Below are 15,303 nucleotides of genomic sequence, written 5' to 3'. Positions count from 1 at the left end.
TATTTTTATATATGTCCTGCGGAATACCCGTATTTTTTAACCTAGGTGAATTAATTGTGGTTATCATTACGAGCCCCACTATTTTGTACAATGAAATAGACGTTTGTTCCTGCCATGTTACCTAAGACCTTATGATATAGTGCTCTAGTTGTCGACCTCAATAATAATGATTGGCACTAAATAAAAGGTCATCGTAATAATATTTTGTCTGTCCTAATAGTATTTGTTTTCAATTGACCCTGAAGTCGCTTGTAATGCAAAAGTTAAATAAGCTGGTCCTCTTCTAGCGACCTCAGACAGGTAAATGGCTGGTTCTGATTGCGCATGACGGCAGGCTGTCGCAAACAACGGCGAATAGTGAAATCACACTGTACGAGAAAAACAAGCCAGCTGATTGACCTGTTAGGTCGCCATTACATCGCCTAGGTTTAGTGTGCTCCAAAAGCCATAATAATAGGCTAGCATTGATCGCTAACTTTCAACTTACATTCGTCATGCTTATTGCAGTAGCTGTTAGGATTTTTTCCTTGTGTTTAGATTATGTTTTGACCACCTAATAATAACAGACAACATTGTCGTCATCAAGCTCAGCAGTAACTTACTTAGAAAGGCGAATAAAAAATAAATTACCATAGTTAGACAATTTCTACGAGTGTGGCTAATGCCTTCCAGCCAAGTTCACTCTGTTTTTCCTGCTTGCAAAAATCACCTATCTACTTCGACCCGTCCGACTAGCGGTTCCATTCTGCCGGTTTGTGGTGTATATATATATATATACACCACAAATGTAGATATATACAGATATAGACGGCGCCGGGAGCCGAGCACGTGTGTAGAAATAGGGTCGTCGAGGTTCCCGCATTTGTTTCCATTGAATTGACGGTTCGTGCATGTGTAAACACGCGCGCTGAACATCGCCGAGGGGAAATAGATTGCCTGTCGGGGGTCAATTGCCTTTTTGCCGTCGGATATTTGCACAGAGAGCAAATATCATTTTCGGACAGAAATTCATTCGTCGTTGCTGATTTTTGCTACATATCTTTAGGGGAGCTTCACACTCGGCATAGGAAACAGCCGCCTCTTTCGCTGTCAATGCACTGCTTTGCAACCAGCGACGAACCCACACCTAAGGAGTTGTGTACACTCGAGCAATACTTCTATCTGAGGAAAACGTAGACCGTCCTCGGGCCAGTTGTTGTGGAATAAAAAAAAGTAAAATTGTCTCGAGTTTTTCCTGCTGGCATAAATCGATCTCTAAAATTCTAGGAGAGGTACGCTTCTTTCATACGCTGAGAAAGTAACTCGGAACTGAGTTATGCAGCTATCACACAAACCAGTTCGCTGCGCTGCAAACCCGATTTTACGGGTCGAAAATACGGGTCGCTTTTGCTTGTCCGTGTGCCTGACAATGGAGTCCGCTTTAGACATGCGTCGATCGGTGGCTGGGTGTCGCGTATTAGAGAAGTCGCTGAACGTCTTGCAAATAACCGACTCTCTTTCAGGTTTTAGAAAATTACGCCTGTGACCGAAAGCCAATCATCATCAATCAGTCAACCAAGTCGTTTTGGCGCAGAAGCATAGAAAAGGCAAATATGAACCTCTAAAATAACCATTTCGTTAATCGTTTTCGTAATAAACTCTGATTGACTGTCAAACCGCTAAGATAATTAACGAAGAACTGCAAACATAACAACGATAAATATCTTCTTTTCGTCTACGCTTACATAGATAATGTAATACTTAATTGTCCTTTCATTTGACGTAATAGTCACCTCACCCGTACAAGGATCCGAAAATAAATCAATCATTATGACGTTATTGTTGTTTTGATGAAGGTACCGATAATAAGCGCAACTGCCATTCCATTAAACCATCTAGTAGCGTATCGTATCATAGGACACTGTAGGTCGCAGCGGCCATCGAACCCGGACAAAAGTCAAACGTCGACACTGCCGCCGCTCCTTAGGTAGTCTGTGATAGTGAACCTCAAATAGACCTAAACTGCATCTAAGTAGCTCAGTGCAGTACGCCGTTATATAGGCAAATCTATTTTCTGTAGACGCATACATGCATGGCAGCATAACAGACCGCCAATGCCGCTCTTGCCTTTAAGCAGTGCTTCACGCAAATGCTACTATTTAATGCAGTGGAATAAGGCGAAATGGGCTTGTTTTGAATGATATCAGACACGGTGGTAACGCATCGACGTGTATGCCTGTTCAATGTTGGTACTTTTTCTGTCATTGTTTGTCTTTCCTTGCTATGATTGTTGTAGCGTGACTGTCGCTACTGCTGTTGTGCGTTAAGGCATTTTATGCTACTACTGGCCATGTTTTATGAGATGGTTTGCTACCTCGTGAACATCATCAGCTCGTATTAGGTGCTCATGCTGACGTAGTGGTTGATACGTAATTTTATTCATCATAACGTATCATCACACCCGTACCTGCTCTAGCATGCGGACCACAGCCTCTGCCTAGATTGAGATTCTATGATGATTCTATTGTGACGATCATAATAACATGTATAATGATGTCTAGACGCAGGTGTAGATATGCGCACACAATGTGTATTGGCCTCGTGTCTCTCAATAGGTCGCGGGCCGACGGCCTACTCATGGAAACCAATATGCAATAACATGGACGCTGGTGCACACGCAACGCTTTGCCGACTGAGCGTCTGCCGTTACGAACACTTGGTTCCTTGTTTGCCATTGTTGTATCTGATATGATTACAATAGCAATCGTATGTATGGACACGCAAAACATGCCAGCTTCATCGATGATATAACTACATGTTGCTGCTCTGTAGAGCGGCTTATACGTTGACGATAGACGAAAGATACGATCCGGGAAGCGACCATCAAAATACAACACAGAAGTTGTCCGTAGGTTTTAGGTGGTCCTTTGCGATGTATTCACGCCCTGATGGGATACTGATTGACGACAGTCCGATATATGGCAGCCTCTCTTGGATCTGTGTGGAAACAGGCCACACAGTGGGATACCACGAAGTTTCAGTAGCGAGCCACCTAAAAAGAGACCTATTAGATATCACTAAGGTACGAGGAAAAGACCGCTAGGCATATATTGAGGACTTTAATAATTGCCTCTGCGTAAACTGGTAGTTTAGAAAAGACGTGCGAAAGTCTTTGTTTTTTTTGCTGCTGTGACTCTATGTCTAGCCATGCAGGAGTAAGGAAATCATAACCGGAAGCAGCGGGTCCTCTAACGGAGCCAGCTAATCTCCAGGTAGGTCATGACAGCGGGTTCACTGATACACCTCGGTTAGGTTAGTGTGGTTCGCAGCTGTATAAGAGGACAGAGGTCTTTTTGAGGGACATTTACTAAACTAGCTTATATTTGTCGTTATGGAACTTTCGTTTATTCCCGGTAGGTTTTTGTAGACTACTAATGTTTTTTTTTTCCATTTAGAACTACAACACTGCGTGGAAGTTAGAGATGGCTAATGAACGGGGTCGTAGCTGGTAATCGATAAAGCTGTTTTTACTTTGGTTTGTTCTAGTTGCAGTCCGATTGTGATCACACCGAAATAATGTTTATGACAAACACATTTTATGCAACTTGTTCTTGGGGCATCGCTATATTTCAAATAATGCGCATGCAAGCGACCCGGGCAAAGCTGATCCGCCCGAAAGCGATTCGGTCTTTGATGAATCACTTAGGTCGTACATATTAACATAGCCTGCTCGTATACGTCCTGTTCTTCTGCACTTATATCGAGCTTTATAGCGTCAAATATACCTGAGAAAAAATTGGCAATGTGATAAAACGGTTTCGTCCTTCAGTAAAACAAAGTATGTATTTATTCAAAGAGTTATCGTTAGTTTTGAAATGTCGCTATAGAAACGAACCTTACAACTTTACTGTGTGTAATGCCGAATGTTTATTATTGATCGGATTTTAGCAATAGAGTTAATTACTATAACACATATGCGGGTAGCAATAAATTTTATACAGATATGTGTTGCTTTTGTTGCTCGTACGATTTCAGAGGCCATCTTGCATCGCAGAACGGAGTTAAGCAACTCCGCTTAGTGTATACAATTTTGTGTAGAGCTGACATGGGTACGTTTGAAACCTTGCGTGCTCTGCCACCACGACGATGTAGCGATAACGTGTGTGCCTACTAAATTTAGGAACACTTTGTGATCAGGTGTGATGGTTTAGGGTTAAAATCGGGCGTAAACACAATATTCTGCCAGGACCAATGTCCAACGATTTTAGTAGTGTAGGTAAAAGGCCCAGGTTAGCTCTCCACGTGTGCATTCATATGGCAACAATTCTAGGGTATTATCTTTATACTTTCGATGACACAAGTCGACATTAGCGGGGATTTCGGAACGATATTTTTGCGATACATGCAATTTTCTAATTTAGATAACATTTTCATGATCAAAGTCAGAACAAATTTTTCGACCTGCCTCGTGCGCAGCAGGGTTATGAAGATTGGCCAACTGTCAAAGTTCGTCTGTGCACATCCATGCACGTAAGCATGATATAATAAAAGAACGATAATCCAAAAGCACGTGGTTGCTGTAGAAGATAATGACCGTGTCTAGCGACTATACTAACTCTTCTAGTAGGGCGGGTGAAAAGTGCAAATCGGTCACTTGGTTTACTCCTGTCGTTTGTAGTTATACCGCCTTCGGCCGCTCTAGCATTTGTGCTGACAAAGTCACTCGTCCTTGAACGGCTTAATCGAATTTCACGACGACGATTACAGTAGATACGAGCATTTTTCATGCTCGGTTGATCAGGTCGCTCGACTGTGATACGTTTTACGGTGGAGCCGTATGGCCTGAATACGCTAACCTAGATCTATTCACGTTTTCCTTTGTTCGTTTTTTTTTTTTTTTTTTGCTAAATTTAAGCTGATTAAGCACTCAATTTGTATATGGCCATACTTGTACACATGTGCTTATTATGGGAAACAACAAGGCGGTCTTGCCAGTCTATCTTCAACTATACACTAAAAAGTGATATCATCTCTCGTAAAAAAAAATCAGCAAATGAGCTTTAATACACAGAAAACCTGATATGATTATTTAAACCAGAAACAATATATTCGATCTTTTGTCATCGCTTACAAACGGATTTCTATCCGCAAACGAAATCTCCAAACAGCATTGTAGGTTCTTCTAAGAGATTTTTTAAAAAAAATTTCCCGCATTAACAATCATTGATACGAAAAAAAAAAAATCTTAAATGTATTCCGAAATATGTATATTATTGCATACAGTCACGATTATAGTTAATTAATTAGGTTAATTAACGATAGGCACAGGACGTCTGCTCAGGAACGCTTGTCTCGATCATCGACAGGTTCTTGTCCTGCACACATGTTTCAATAGATGTTCGAACGCGTGGAAGTCAATCGTAGTATAACTACTTGATCTACCGTACGGTTCACACATTGAGTGCAGCTAGATTGTCTTCATAATAATTTAAGATTTGACGGTTATTACAATGAGAGGATTTTAAGCAGAAGTCATCTAATGCGGTAAAATAGAAGAAAAACGAAATGATCGATACTCAAAGTTCCACACGAGTAGGCCTTCGTTCGTTCGCGGCTTGTGCCATGCACATGCTGAATCTGAGTAATTAAGCCGAAAATAGTAAAAAAAAAAAATTTCCACATTTATAATCATCTTGTGTTCGAATGAACTTGTTATTGAACGAGATAAAGATGTTTTGAATTTGTGGCCCATGCCGACAAAGCAATAATATGGTCCGTCAAAGGGAACGCTTCCTCGTTTATGTAGAAACTGGTACCAGTAACACACGATCGATAGCTTACAGCTTTAACAAATGACAAGCTGACCATGGGACGATAATCTGCATTCTTGCCACTTATACAAATGATAAATGGCTTGTACTGTATAAGTGCTTCCAGTTTTTGATATACATCAGTTATTACTTGACACATGGATAAAGCTAGAAATTTTGCGTTAACTGAAGTCCTCAGCAGCGTCACTGAGAAGGACCTAACCGTACGCTCCGGCATCCGTTGCACCAGAATTACGGTTGCCAATCGTACGTAATAAGTCAATTTTGGATGATGTGCCCAGCGTTAGTCTGTTCATCACTTCCTGCCATCATGTCACACGAATAAATTGGCTTGGGGCCATCTAGCACTAATTACAGCATCATTATATGACTGTTTTCTATAGCCGTGTGGTGTTTATCAAACTCAGCGTATTAACTGCTCGCCATTGGTAAACCTTACCGGTGTTTGTAGTGCTTCAAGCCGTAACTGTTACGAGATAAAGTTAGTCCAACCGTCAAAAATCAGCGCAAAGCAAGCCGCACGCGAGGCTCGAAAGGATCGAGAAGGAAAGAAGACCGACAACCTATAGAGGAACCCAAATTAACGGAAATGATTACGCGCCCCCCTCTCTATGAATATATTCTGTTTTTCTTTTTCAATACAACGAAATATTTTTGTCATCATTTCGGTTTTTTGCTTACCATATTATCCATGTTATATATAATTGACTACGCTCGATAGACAGACCTTCAGTCCGCTCGTTCGTTCGTTCGTGCTTGTCTGTCTCTGGACAATATTTATCCTGGATTCGAACATGGCCGAGCACTGCGTTTGATATCAGTGTACGGGCCTAAACTCAAACCGTATTAAAATATGCAATATTTAGTAGTTACCGTACCTTCAGTGAAATGCACCCTCAGAGAGGCTGGTAAAGCGGATCATCTACGTCGTCGTCGTCAGTAACGAATTTTATTTTATCCAAAATGGTCGACCAAACGCAACAGTATAGCCGAATAAGGTGACCTTGTTATGTGACGGCGTACGATATTCTCTAGGGTGTAATGCCACACCCTTCGCAGAGCTAGACGTGCATCGTCATAACGTGATCGGTTATGAGACCTTCAAATAGACCTAAGTGGGATTTTAGGTTGAGGACAATGTTACTAAAAACTAGTTCACAACTGGTCGATGCTGGCCAGTTCGGTTGATATTCGAAATAACTTTTTGCCCGTTTTGTTTGGAAACTAAATATAGTATTATGTTCTCATCTTGACTGGCGAACTTTATTTGTATCAGTTAAGATGAATGAAATGACTCGTGCCATTGGTTACGGTTGTGTGGAGTTATAAAATCACCTGATATACGAACTTCCTATGAAACATGTTAGCTTACGTACAAACAAATAATAAATAACAAACAAAATCTGCAGAAAAACAATAAAGGATTTAAATCGACCACTGAAAATAATAAGGAAAAGCCATTTGGTATAGTTCGTGCCGGTGACTAGACTTCAAGTGTTTGAAAGCACTGCAGTGTTTGCTTGCGTCTAAAAAGTTCAACTTTATTTTATGCCTAAGTTAAACTTTGCTAGCTATAGAGCACCAATGACAGTCATGCCTCTGGAACCCGTAAAGAGCTCCGCACGTTTACGATGTCGTTTGACAGACTTTTGCCGCTTGACAGATAGTCAACACGAACTCTTCGAAGACGTATGAAACAGCCGTCAGAGAAAAAAAAATACTCTTCACGATTTCGTCGTCGGCGTCTATTTGATCTTTTTTAGTAGTTCTGCCTCTTGTCAATCATTTGGATCGAACCGCCGGTTACTCTCCGAACTCGTTCGCAGTCCATTTAATCAGACTTACCATTTCACTCTGCCTGGTCTCTCGCGCACCGTCTATAGGCCACCAGCTGACGTCAGCGTTATAGTGGTGGTACGGAACACGGCACCGCTAATCAGATGCAGACCCTCTGCCGCTTCGACGCGTCTTCGACTTTTGCCTAGCAGCCCTTTCTTTCAGCAGGGATTTCATGATTAAACGTTTTATTATGATCGAAATCAAGTAATGTAAACATTTACCTTATCATTGTACTAGCGACTCGTAACAGCAACGCCTGCGGTGACGGCGGCCCGCTACTTCAAGAGCAAGCGTCCATTAACTGCTTCGATCCCCATCACGATCACCACCGTTATTGACGTTAGCGTTATTTAGCCACGTCCGCATCTGCAGGTCTCTGTGTCACTTTTCGACGTTGTCGGCATGGCTTTAAAAGAATAAAGCCAGTTCTACAGTTGATATTATGCAACATAATGTCAAAGAAGAGTGCATTGTTAACCTTCATAAACAACGCGGAACGCTGGATGAAGTGGCTGGTTGGCCATCTAACCATTATCAATGTCGTAGCGTTCGGGATATGCCGCTCATAGGAGGACGTAAGAGCAAACAACTGTAACGTAATAGTGATGACGCTTGATTCCGGTACTGATGCGGAAATGTTGGTTTCTCCTTGTAACTCACTCGTCCGTTCTTGTTATCTCTTACACCTCTCACTGCCCTTCTTTCCGCTACCCCATTTAACATTAAACTGAACTTCAAGGGCCAAAACTGCCTTATGAGTGACCGTTGTCACTTTATCGTGTGTAAACACATTTCGTCTTCTTCAAAAATCTAAGAAAAACATGGTCCGATCCTCCATAACCGACGTAGCCATGGCGACGTCGGTCCGTTTGTGCCTGCCTTATGTGCTTAACATGCGTGTATAGATATGCCTACAGGAACAAACGTTGGCTGATCCTTGTGCTGGGTGACTTTTAGACCGTAGCGCACGCTGCTACCGCTGCTGCTAGAACCGTGATTAGCGTTCTTCAAAGTTTCTCTAATAGTGGCAAAAGTTGAATGAAAAGAGAGTCTTTTACACCACGTGCCTGGACACATCTGATAGGCAAATCAAAGAATAATAATGTATCAGGAACCGCTTACTGCTACTGCTCATGCGTCCACATGAAAACCCTATCTATACTACTATTACTTATAGATATACAGACACCGTTTTTCTTTCGACCGCCGTCGCTTGGATGGATGCTAAGAAAACGCAAGGAAGAACACGTTATATTGAAGACGACCACGGTGAAAAGAGTACAAAGTAAAAATTTTAACCAAAAAAAAAGCTGAAAAAAATGAAAAATAAAAGTTAAATGCCAGCTAGCGTGCCTCCAAGACGGGCATCGGTGCTTCAGCTAGCTAAGCACGGACTGGGCACGTCAGAAAAAATCTCTTTTTGTAGAAGATGAAGATGGCGACGATACGGCAGTTTCCCTCAGATGTCCCCTTAGCCAACACCCCCTTTCCTTATAATAATTTTGGTCGTGATGATGGTTATCTTGATGATGCTAACGCGCGAGTCGAGCCGATTCTTGCGACTACATCGGCTTTGGCTGGCATTAACGTGAGACTAAACGATTCCTTTTGCGGAAGCGGCTGCGAGATCAGAAGCCATTCATAGAGGTTACAGTTAACAGAAAAACGCGGAATTGACGATTTTGGCGCCTGGACCAGTAGAGAGGCAAGAGGTAAGACAGGGCTCGAAAGTCGCGGGTCGGACAGATCGCGACATCTTGTGGCTACAAAAATCAATAAGGGTTTCAGGCAGGCAGCCAGCGTTCAGCGGCCAGATCGTCACACCGAACCATAAACGGGGAGCGCAGTCATCACGAAGCTGCTTAGAGGGGGTCGCTGTGGCTGGCCTTCATGAGATCGACTACGAGACTTCTTGTTCGACTTTGTTTGACTGCGCGGCTATCACTGATCTTCGTAGCGCAACGACCACTACCATTTCGACCACTGTTGTTAGTAGCCGTAATGGCCGCTCGCGTTACCGATGTGGATATTTTGTTGCCTTTGTTGGTGTCTGTTTACCTTCGACGTCTGCTTCGGCGCCGGCTCGAAATTGGCTAAAAGACAGTGTAAATAGTTGAAGAGGTTTACGCTTTCGAAGCGGTAATTCACTTAATGTATCATTAGTAAAATTATAAGAAACTTTGCCAGAATGCGCTAATAAGCTAATTATTATAAAATATAACGGAAATATATATTTATATTTAACCCAATCATTTAACCCATATATATATGGGTTAAATGATTGGAACAATCTCTTTGAAGGTAGTCTTGTTTCCTTTGAAACAGAACTATACAAGAGTCGATTTTTACGAAACAGATAAGATTTCAACGTTTAAAGCAAAATAATTGTGTATCTTGTAGTACATTTCGTTAGTTAACTTTCGATTCGTTTACCGAAACCGGTACGCATCAGTAGATTTTATATACCTTATCTAAGAAACATTTATTTTTACGTGAAGTCGTACCCCCTCCCCCGCCTTCCCCCGAAAGAGGCGTACGCATCGACTACCCCACAATTTAGTTGCAGTATATATTTTTTCCCTATATTGGGTCCAGATTTTGCAGTAGAATGTAACCCTGAGATACCCTATATAAACTGTTATTTAACTTTTAACTTAGCAAACGTTTTTCTTAAAAAGTTGATATCAGTTTATTTTGTAGAAGTATCTTCATATCGATCTGGCAGGCCGCCATCGCGCACTTTGCCAGTGACCCGATAGCTGGGCATTTTCATCTTTTGCATTAACATAGCTCGTTGTAGAACATAGCAGCACCCCCTATAATCGATTATATATGGGCTATTAATAGACAGACCGAGAGAGAGGCATTCTTGACTGACTGAAACTAACGATGAACGAAAACTTTGTCCAAACCTACCACCCTTCAAATGCTTCTATGATATACAATTCAGTCTGGTGATTGGCGCTAACGCATAAATGAATCTCACCTGGAAGTAAATCCGTTAGTTGAGCAGGCCCTTTCTTTGTGACATCCAGTTACTAATACTTGACAATTCAGATCTTTATGATTGTTTACCTAAAACCATAGCTTGTAGCAACAATCGGATTGGTTGAAACATGGTAATGTTATCGTATTTCAAACAAGTTTTAATAGTACGGCTTGACATCAACTTACCATATACGTGTCCAAGTTAAATCGAAAAACGGACTTGTTCAATGGCTGGTTCTCAGCTGTCCCTTCTACGACGAGATACTTAACATAGAACTTGAATCAGACGACCAATTATTTGTTGCTGTTAAATTATTCTCGTAACCTATACCAGATAACAGTGGAAAAGTACCGATTCTGATGTGGTGGACATAGATCTTACGTATATCTTCGTTGGATTCATAAATTATAACGGTACCGATTTTGATTGCTTGGAACGTCCTGCACTTAAGCCACTACGGTCCCGTGATCCCTTGGCAACGCTGGCGACTTGAGTAACGTGACCATTCCGAACTGTTTCACCCTATGCCATACGCGGAATAACTGTCGAAGCTATCCTTCAATGAACGAGGATTTGAAACTCCCAAAGCCGTAGATCATAAGATTACAGATAATAGCAACTTCGCTGATCATTGTGTCCGTTCGAAAATAGGACGCCTCGCGTATGAATTAATTCAGTGCTGTTTAGAGTTATGCTACAGAAATGGTACAGCTGTTGCTCATGCTGCTGTGAGGCACCCTAAGGCCAAATTTTATAGTGAATAGCGTGCCGCTGCCACCAGCTATGGCGTATTATTAATAACCGCGATACTTTGAAAGATACTGAAACAGCTTCAAAGAAGGGTTTCGAGGAAATGACGTCGACATCTTCATTCAGTTTAGAAGGCCCTTACGGTATTCGTATTACGTCTGAGCATTCCATATGCAAAGGCGTATATCTATACAGGGGACGGTTATGTCCCGTAGAAGAGCTTTGTTTTGATCCGGTAATAAGGAAAGGTTAAATACATTACAGGAAAAATGCAAACAATCCACGGCGTGCTTCATCATCCTATCAATAAATAGGATTTATTTCGACAGACCGGTTAAAGTTCCATTTCATACAGTCCGTACTAGTTACTTTAACCGAGTATGCTGCTTACGTTGGCAAGATTCTTCCGGGGAACGGATTTGAGAGGCTGTAACTCAACGAATTCAGCTGATGTCCACGAATCCATAGCCTTTGGAAACGACGGCCCTTTTTCGACCTGAATACGGACAAGGTGATCACGAAAAAATCCTTAGTTAGCCGCTATTTAATAAGCAGTTGTTTTATTGCCGCCGAGAACGCTAGGTTCGTAATCTAACACAAAATATTAGTCAATATGGTATCAATAGATGAACATCGTCGTCTCGTTAGTCACAAAAAACGGTGTGCGTCGATTTTGCGCGTCTAACACGCGGGGGGGGGGGGGGGTAACTAGACATCTTCTACAAAATTCACTGAAATAGGAATCTTATGAACTTTTATTGCCGCTAACTAAATATAGGAGGCAAAGGTTATTCCATCTGAAACATTCATATGGTCAGGAAACTACTTAGACAGCAGTAGTTCACCCTTTTCTTGTCCTGAGAACTTGCTGTTAACGCCTATTTCGTTTTAAAGAAATCAAGTGAATCACGTCAACGTCATTTCGGGAAAGCGGAGCATGTAAAATAAGGAGCACTAAAATAGGACAGCGTTTGTAAACGAAGCCTAGCGTTTCACATTTTGCTCAAGTAATCCAGACCCTCGCATGAAGCTGTTCATCGAATTCAGAATAGTCATCGCTATCCTGTAACGACTCACCCTTGCGCGTAAATCAACTGACCAAGCATCGATTTTGGCTGTTGTGGATAGGGCCTTTCTAAATGCTGCACAAATATCAAGCGGAAACCCGGTCCCATTGTGCAAGAAAGCAAACTTTGCAGAAGACGAAATCATCATCGGTCAAAATCCAATGGAAGACTCAACGAATTTTAACAAGACGGCGAAATACAGACTACGGCATCCGTTTGTAATTTTCACAACTTGATAACCTTCTTCAGAAAATGAAAAAGATGTCCCATAAACGGTAACACTGTTCAATTGTAATCGAGCCGCTCGTTGTGCCAAAGGTTGAAGCTTGTCATGTAACTGGACAGACGAATGTGCTTAAAATTGTTTTCAGCGGGTCGTCTATTGAAAAGAAAAAAAAAAAATATATATATATATATATAAACGAATTGCTCGTAGATCGGATTCGCATCTTTTTTTATGGTCCAGTTTGTACAAGGTTACTCTCGTTGGAGCGGTATAACAAAAAAGCTCAGAAATGAAGAATTAAGAAGATACTGTGTAAGAACGGTGACTAGCCTTGAAGCAGGCGTGAAAGACAATTCATTATTAGCTAAATCCAAATCGCACACATACATATGCATATATGCAAGCATATATATATATATAATATATGTGTGTATATAGATGCTTGCACTCTTTTCTGCGGTTCTAGCTATCTGGCTAACCCGTGCGTGTAACCTGGATAGAGCATTTATCATTAGACGCTTTACACGATAGTTTTGTTATGATTTTATCGTTGTTTCGGCTGTCGTTTATTGGTTAGGGTCCTTCATTCACCCCCTCCCCCCTCCCCCCACCCCACGCATAAGAAGTTTATATATACGAAACTGGGCTATTATTACAACTGTTTTACAGATAAATGGCACCGTTTGCGTGATGAGGCGTGAAGCACTAAACATTTGTCTTCACCGCAGTAGACATCGATATCCGTTTCCATCAAGCGCTCAGCAACGTTAGAATAAAGATAGTGTGCTTGTTTTCCAAACAGTATCCGAAACTACCTTTTCTTCAATTGCTCATGGTTTCGGAAAGTTAATCATGCACGAATACTCTAAACTTCTTCATTCAAATGTTGCGAAATTGATATTTCACTTAAGTACAGGTCAGAGTAGTATATCCCGAGAGTTTCATTTGAGGTTGGAGAACTTACATTGCAACGTGGCAACGTTTTTACATGTCGACTTTCATACTTACTATGGTAGCACGAACTTATTAGAATCTAAAGCGCGCTAAAACTAAGTCCCCAACATATAATAATATTGTGATATCCTCACTACGGCAGAATGCTCCGGTAGTAATCTCATATCTGCTTAAATAAAACCTTTATGATCTGTTCGTCAGAAAACTATTTCTGATCATTAGTAGGCTTCTGAATTATTCTTTAATAAAATAATCCTGTCAGCTTCCATCGCTGTTACTTCCGATCAAAACAAAGATGTAGTCAAATATATTCCAACGCTTTATGCTTTACTCCGCCTATTTTTCCGCGGGTTGGAGGGTAACGTTTGATTGATCGGTCCGGCCCGTTGATGTCCAATTTTTTTATTATTATAATTACTGCTATAGTTATTACATCTAACGTACAACCGGTGATCACACTTTGAACCGAACAACAATAGCTGGGCTAAGTTTTTCCGTCGCCTTTTATCATTAAACAGTTAAACGAGGACATAAATAATATATTAGTTTGTGCCTCACTGATTGTACTTTTATGGTATCTACTTCACTTATTACTGCCATCGTTTCTGTTATTACTGTTACTCTTTTGAGACCAAATCGTAACAAAGAAGATTGAAGCTATACGTGGTGGTCACTTATCACCCGACCCGATTTTACAGAACAATATCTATTGCGTCGGCTCTTCGTTTTTCCTTCTTCAATGAATATTTATCTCAATCGTTTCGCAGCAGTTAATTTCAAGCATTGCATAGCCGGGTTTTTGTTACGGAGATGCCTTCGTCTAGCTCGATTTTGCATCTATAGTGCTCATCTGATTGATAAACTGGTTTAGTTCGTTAATAGCAAGCTGTATCTTGTTGGATGAAGATAAGTCTGCGGTCAGTAAGCGACTTCACGGCGATCGTAAAATGTTTTTCTGGCCGATTATATTACGTTCCAAAATATCTATCATTAGTATAGATCGATTTGAACGTCCCGTTTGTACGTAGACACGTGCATGTATATATGGATCGAGATCTGGGGAACTGCTATTCATATACTACGAGTGGTAATGTCTGTCCTATTTTGTCTAAGGTCTATATGACGTCGACTGGTGACAGGCTTGAGTTATGAACGTCGCCGAAACGTTGACGAAGGCCAGCTTCAAGCCCTAGCAAGAGACCGATCTAGTCGTAGCATTATTATGCATAAACAAGATACATTCAAGCGTCTGATTTGCATGCACTCTTGCCCCCGCAAGTCCATACTATTACGGAACGTCGATCTTCTAGACGATAGTCATTGGACCGAAGATAAACAAGATCGTCTTTGAAGATCCTTTTACCATTTCGTGGCTAACGATCGTCGTTCTTTGCCATTAGGTACTGCTGCTTTTGCCGGTTTCCGCTTCGCTTAAATCTAAAACATATGTCTTTATTGCGTAAAGTAGATGAAGCACTTTGTGGCCGAACTCTATTCCCGTCACGTTTAGCGCGGCGAGAGTGCAAGGCATCTTTCATTTTTCGAGTGCCTATTGGTTCACTAGCCTCTGCAAAAGCGATTTGAATAAAATGATAAAGGGAATGTGTCCATGAAAAGGCCAGTTGACAATCCACGGTCGGTTCTCTGTTTGAGCTTGACAAAGAGATC

General features: G+C 41.3%; 2 protein-coding genes and 1 long non-coding RNA gene across 14 annotated transcripts in view; 2 read left to right on the top strand and 1 right to left on the bottom strand.

Moving 5' to 3' along the window:
- The window catches only part of LOC111244030 (uncharacterized), an 86,340-nt gene that overhangs the window by 23,586 nt on the left and 47,451 nt on the right, over positions 1 to 15,303 (top strand). The gene's annotated exons all lie outside the window — the stretch shown is intronic.
- Positions 1 to 15,303, bottom strand: part of LOC111244031 (uncharacterized) — a 75,790-nt gene that overhangs the window by 39,035 nt on the left and 21,452 nt on the right. The window lies entirely within an intron of this gene.
- On the top strand, positions 96 to 13,485 carry LOC147758036 (uncharacterized). The gene is made up of 3 exons (XR_015320185.1): positions 96 to 9,788; positions 11,653 to 11,899; positions 13,351 to 13,485. It is a non-coding gene; the product is annotated as an uncharacterized LOC147758036 (long non-coding RNA).

Source organism: Varroa destructor, unplaced genomic scaffold (genome assembly GCF_002443255.2).
Source record: "Varroa destructor unplaced genomic scaffold, Vdes_3.0 BEIS01000002.1, whole genome shotgun sequence".
Classification (NCBI taxonomy): Eukaryota; Metazoa; Arthropoda; class Arachnida; order Mesostigmata; family Varroidae; genus Varroa; species Varroa destructor.
The sequence above is the reverse complement of the archived record's forward strand: the minus strand, read 5'-3'. Positions and strand labels throughout refer to the sequence as shown.